Source organism: Chiloscyllium plagiosum, chromosome 17 (assembly GCF_004010195.1).
Source record: "Chiloscyllium plagiosum isolate BGI_BamShark_2017 chromosome 17, ASM401019v2, whole genome shotgun sequence".
In the NCBI taxonomy this organism is placed as follows: Eukaryota; Metazoa; Chordata; class Chondrichthyes; order Orectolobiformes; family Hemiscylliidae; genus Chiloscyllium; species Chiloscyllium plagiosum.
The window spans coordinates 26,574,676-26,581,444 of record NC_057726.1 but is presented as its reverse complement, the minus strand read 5'-3'; positions in this window follow the sequence as shown (position 1 = coordinate 26,581,444).

Below are 6,769 nucleotides of genomic sequence, written 5' to 3'. Positions count from 1 at the left end.
CTTGGCTGAGAAGTCTATTCCCCAACTGATCCAAACAATTAAATCATACGGTAGTTTTTTGGGTTACAGGATCAATTTCACAAAATCGGAAGCTAACCCGGTAGGGGGTTTAGTGGAGATGCCTAACTTGAAGGATAAAATGCAATTCCCATTTAGGTGGTCACCAAAAGGTTTTCTGTATTTGGGAATTTTTATTACCCCTTCCTTTCACCTGCTATGTAAGGCTAACTTTGTACAATTACTAGAGAGGATAAAACAGGATTTGCAGTGATGGGAGGGATTACTGGTATCATGACTGGGCCGAATAGCCCTGATTAGGATGAATGTCCTTCCCCGACTACTATATCCCATGAGAATGCTCCCATTACTGTTATCTAATCAAGTATTACGGAGGATTAATGGTTAGCTAGGTATAATGGTATAGCTGTGGGAATCTTTTTTGGACGCCCATGGGGTCCCGGGAGGAGGAGACTGGAAGGAAAAGAATATGGGTATTGTAGGGGGTACTCCCAGGGATGGGAGCCTCAGTGAGGGGGGGTGATGAGTAAGACAGAATAAAGCAATAAGACATTATTTCATTTAAGTAACTTGAATGTAATTTAAGCTAGTATTTATTCAATATGTTTGTAGTTTAGTTTTAGTTAAGTGGATAGTTTTGTTTTGGTAGAATAGTGGGTTGTTTAGTAACAATGGTACTATGTTATGGCCTTGTTCTTTGTACTGTATTTTTTCTATTTTGATGGGTGTTTTATTTCATTATAGAAAATATTTTGTAAAAGATTTTAAAAAGTTTTTCAATAAAAATATTTATTAAAAAAAGGAACATGTCTTGATGTTACAATTCAGTCCATTATCAGTCAGCTGAAAAGGTTTTCCTGCATAACAGATAGTTGGAGCAATAATTGCTCAGTCGTGCTCTTAGTGTCGGATGTTATGACTAAGTGGAATTAGCTCTCCTCTTTTAACCCCCTTTTGGTCAGTTGGAACAAATACTTTCCTTTCGTTTTGTGCTCCAATTAAAAATTTGCCTGAAAATGAAGAAGGTAATTTTCAACATTTCCTTGAGCGAAAGAAACTGTATAACTTACTGTCAAAAAAAAATTAAAAGTGCAAAATCAAAAACACAGGTAACAAGCTTTTTTTATAAAAGATGTGTTACATTAAAAACAAGGCTGTGCAATTTAAAATTCCTTTGAATCTTTGAGGCATTGCATATTATACCTGAAGCAACAGGTAAATAATTATGTACTGAGACCAGAATCGGTATTTATTGAGTCTTGCTGAATGATTGTTTTCTTCAAGTTATTTTATCACTGGTTGCTGTTTCCAAGATGAGAGAAATAGCTGGGGAGGAAGTATTCCAGAATTTATCTCTTAGCTTTGCTCAAAAGCAGCTGTTGAAACATAGTCCAACAGGTTTATTTGGAAGTATTAGCTTACGGAGCGCTGCTCCTTCAGCAGGTAGCTGAAGGAGATAGCTGATGATGGAGCAATGCTCCAAAAGCTAGTACTTCCAATAAACCTGTTGGACAATAACCTGGTGTTGTATGGTTTTTAATTTTGTCCACCCAGGTCCACATCAGGGAACCATAGTTCAGCCGGTGTTCTGGACTCTAGCTCCATTGTCTTTCCAAGCTGGCCAACTGGCAGGCAAGACTTCCATCTCCCAGTATACGAAATTATCATATGTACATGTGTGAATTAGAAAGGAGTTGCAAACTCCTTGATGTTGACTCAATTGTTTAGTTTTAATGTTAACATGATTATTTCAGTGCAGAGGGTTTATTTGTTCGATGTGAGGTTTGTGAAGCTTGCCTCAATTTGTGATCAGGTTTAGGTCCTTGTTTCTTTCTTCTTAAGCAATCATTCTTTTTATGAAAGGTCTCAGGTATAACAATTGGGTGATGAAAGTTAAAAATCTGTAGTCCATATTTATTATTGTAACAAGGAGTAAAAGGAGGAGCCAATGGCATTCAGGAGAACAAAAGCACACCATTTGCATAACAAAAATGGTTTCTTCCAGTTTCTGGATGCATTGCAGTGTTAGCACCCTTTGGACAAAATGCACTAAACACATGTGATTCAGGTTAAGTAGAGAGTATGGAACTGAAGCTTAACAGCTTGTTCATGAAGATCAAGTGGCAGTTAGCCATTTATTTTGGAATACTGATGGCATATTTATGTTAAAGTGCCTCCTAGGGGTCAGTGCTTTTCCTTTGATTATGTACAGGCAAGTTCTATTTTAATGTGCATCCGTCCATATTATCCACACTTCTCAGCAGAGAAGGAACAGGGAATTGGAGGGAAATAAATAAAATTGATATCAATTTGTATAACCATTTTATTTGTGCCATATTGCTGGAATTTTGAAAATCACACATCTTTATTTTAATTCTACAGCATTAGTTTAATCTAAATAATTATATACCCTTTACTGAAATGCACAAAATAATCGGAATATCTTCTTGAGCCATTAAATTTTATTCTTACAGCATTTTTGATTTTAATTGTAAATGTAATTAGAGATTCCTTTGTTACCAGCCCTGCCGTGACTTATAGTCATAGAGACGTACATCACGGAAACAGACCCTTTGGTCCATGCCGACCAGATATCCCAACCCAATCTAGTCCCACCTGCAGCACCTGGCCCACATCCCTCCAAACCCTTTCTATTCATATACCCATCCAGATGCCTTTTAAATGTTGCAATTGTATTAGCCTCCACCACTTCCTCTGGCAGCTCATTCTATACACGTGCCACCCTCTGCGTGAAAGGTTGCTCCTTAGGTCTCTTATATCTTTCCCCTCTCACCGTAAACCTATGCCCTCTAGTTCTGGAGTCCCCAACCCCAGGGAAAAGACTTTGTCTATTTATCCTATCCATGCCCCTCATGACTTTGTAAACCTCTATAAAGTCACCCCTCAGCCTCTGACGCTCTCGGGAGAATAGCCGCAGCCGATTCAACCTCTCCCTATAGCTCAAATCCTCCAACCCTGACAACATCCTTGTAAATCTTTTCAGAACCCTTTCAAGTTTCACGACATCTTTCTGATAGTGTACCTGAACTTAGAGAAAGTCTTTGATAAAGTCCCACATAGGAGGTTAGTGAGCAAAATTAGGGCATATGGTATTGGGGGCAAAGTACTGACTTGGATTGAAAATTGGTTGGCTGACAGGAAACAAAGAGTAGTGATAAATGGCTCCCTTTCAGAATGGCAGGCGGTGACCAGTGGGGTACCACAGGGATCAGTGCTGGGACCGCAGCTTTTTACAATATATATTAATGATATAAAAGATGGTATTAATAGTAACATTAGTAAATTTTCTGATGATACAAAGCTGGGTGGCAGGGTGAAATGTGAGGAGGATGTTAGGAGATTACAGGGTGACCTGGACAGGTTAGGTGAGTGGACAGATGCATGGCAGATGCAGTTTAATGTGGATAAATGTATGGTTATCCACTTTGGTGGCAAGAACAGGAAGGCAGATTACTACCTAAATGGAGTCAAGTTAGGTAAAGGGGCAGTACAAAGAGATCTGGGTGTTCTTGTACACCAGTCAATGAAGGTAAGCATGCAGGTACAGCAGGTAGTGAAGAAAGCTAATAGCATGCTGGCCTTCATAAAAGGAAGGTTTGAGTAAAGAAGCAAAGACGTTCTTCTGCAGCTGTACAGGGCCCTGGTGAGACCACACCTGGAGTACTGTGTGCAGTTCTGGTCTCCAAATTTGAGAAAAGACATTCTGGCTATGGAGGGAGTGCAGCGTAGGTTCACGAGGTAAATTCCTGGAATGGCAAGAAAGAGTTAGATAGAGCTCTCAAGGATAGTGGAATCAAGGGTTATGGAGATAAGGCAGGAACAGGATACTGATTGACGATGATCAGCCATGATCATAATGAATGGTGGTGCAGGCTCGAAGGGCAGAATGGCCTACTCCTGCACCTATTGTCTATTGACAGGAAGGAGACCAGAATTACATGCAATATTCCAACAGTGGCCTAACCAATGTCCTGTACAGCCGCAACATGATCTCCCAACTCCTCTACTCAATACTCTGACCAATAAAGGAAAGCATACCAAACACCTTATTCACTATCCTATCTACCTGCGACTCCACTTTCAAGGAGTTATGAACCTGCACTCCAAGGTCTCTTTGTTCAGCAACACTCCCCAGGTCCTTACTATTAAGATTAAATTACCTACAGTGTGGAAACGCCCTTCGGCCCAACAAGTCCACATTGACCCTTCGAAGAGAAACCCACCCCCTTATACCTACTCCTGACTAATCCACCTAACACTAAGGGCAATTTAGTAAGGCCAATTCACCTGACCGGGGCATCTTTGGACTGTGGGAGGAAACCGGAGCACCCCGAGAAAACCCACACAGGCACGGGGAGAATGTGCAAACTCCACACGGACAGTTGCCCGAGGCGGGAATTGAACCCGGGTCCCTGGTGCTGTGAGGCAGCAGTGCTAACCACTGAGCCGCCCCAGAAGTGTATAAGTCCTGCTAAGATTTGTTTTCCCAAAATGCAGCACCTCACATTTATCTAAATTAAACTCTTATCTGCCACTTCTCAGCCATTGGCCCATCTGATCAAGATCCCATTGTAACCTGGGATAACCTTCTTTGCTGTCCACTACACCTCCAATTTTGGTGTCACCTCCAAATGTATTAACTATACTTCCTTTTTTAACATCCAAATCATTTATATAAAATGATTAAAAGTAGTGGACCCAGCACTGATCCTTATGGCGCTCCACTGGTCACAGGCCTCTCGTCTGAAAAACAACCCTCCACCACCACCTCCGTCTTCAACTTTTCAGCCAGTTCTATATCCAAATGGCTAGTTCTCCCTGTATTCCATGAAATCTAACCTTGCTAACCAATCTCCCATGGGCAACCTTGTTGAACGTCTAACTGAAGTCAATATGGATCACATCTACTGCTCTGCTCTCATCAAACCTATCACTTCTTCAAAGAAATTTGAGAGACATGATTTCTCACGCACAAAGCCATGTTGACCATCCCTACTCAGTCCTTGCCTTTCTAAATACACGTACAGGCTGTCCCTCAGGATTCCCTCCAACAACTTGCCCACCACCGACGTCAGGTCCACTGGCTTATAGTCCCCTGGCTTGTCAAGGGAATTTGTTATAAGTAAACAGAATGTGCTGGAGAATTAGATTAGATTCCCTCGTGTGGAAACAGGCCCTTCGGCCCAACAAGTCCAGACTGGCCCTCTGAAGAGTAACCCATCGAGACCCATTTCCCTCTGACTAATGCACTTAGCACTATGGGCAATTTAGCACAGCCAATTCAGCTGACCTGCGTATCTTTGAACGGAGGAAACCCACACAGACATGGGGAGAATGTGCAAACGCCACGCAGACAGTCACCCAAGGCTGGAATCGAACCTGGGACCCTGGTGCTGAAAATTGATTATTTCCCAGGAACTTATAGTCTAAACCCTGGAGTGTTGAAGAAGGTGGTTACAGAGATAATCAATATATTGGTGATTATCTTCCAAAAGGGGGCTCAGTGGTTAGCACTGCTGCCTCACAGCACCAGAGACCTGGGTTTGATTCCAGCCTCTGGTGACTGTGTGGATTTTGCACATTCTCCCAGTGTCTGCGCAGGTTTCATCCCACAATCCAAAGATGTGCAGTCTAGGTGAAATGGCTATGCTAAATTGCCCATAGTGTTCAGGGATGTGTAGGCTAGGTGCATTAGTTAGGGGAACGTTTTTGGGTGGGTTACCCTTCGCAGGGTCAGTGTGGACTTGTTGGGCCAAAGGGCCTATTTCCACACTGTAGGAATTCTAAAAGAAAACTATAGATTTTGGAATGATTCCTGTGGATTGGAAGGTAGCAAATGCCAGTCCGCTATTTAAGAAGGGAACAAGAGAAGGTGAAACAGAATTACAGACCTGTTGATTTTATGTAATTCTCACTTTGGCAGGTTGTGACTAATGGGATACTGCAAAGATCACAACGTAGGCCCAGCTTTTCAAGATATACATTAGTGATTTGAACATGGGACCAAATGTAATATTTCCAAATTTGCAGGTGATAAGAAAACCAAGCAGAAACGTATGTTGTGAGGAAGATATAAAGTGGCTACAGAAGGATTTGAATAGGCTTAGTAAATAGACAAGAACAGATGTGCAAAGGGACCTAGGTGTCCTTGGTTGATAAGTCACTGAAGGCTACCATACAGGTGCACCAAGCTATTGAGAACGGAATGTTAACCTTTATTGCAAGGGCAACCAGACAAATTGGGTTTATATTCTCTAGACTTTCCAAAAAAAGAAAGCATTGAAGCTTACAAAAGGTGCAGGCAAGGAGATTCTCTGGTTAAGCAGCTCAGAATCAGCGCATACCACTTGGGTGGAGAATTTTTTGTACTCAGGGTTGTGGATCTTTGGAATTCTTTATCAAAGAACAAAGAAACTTACAGCCCTGGAACAGGCCCTTCAGCCCTCCAAGCCTGAGTCGATCCAAATCTACTGTCTAAGCCTTTGTCTAACTCCTCTGCTCCCCACCTACTCATGTATCTGTCCAGATACATCTTAAATGGTAGAGGATTGTGGAAGCTATTGGAATATATTTAAGTTAGAGACTGGTAATCATAGATCTATCAAAGATTGGTATAAACTACCAAAAGCTAAAACCTTCAATTGAAAAGACCACCTTTTCCCTCAGCCCTTCAATGTGGGTTAGCTGCCAAGTCAAAAAGTCAGTATATTAACAAATGATGCCAGATCAA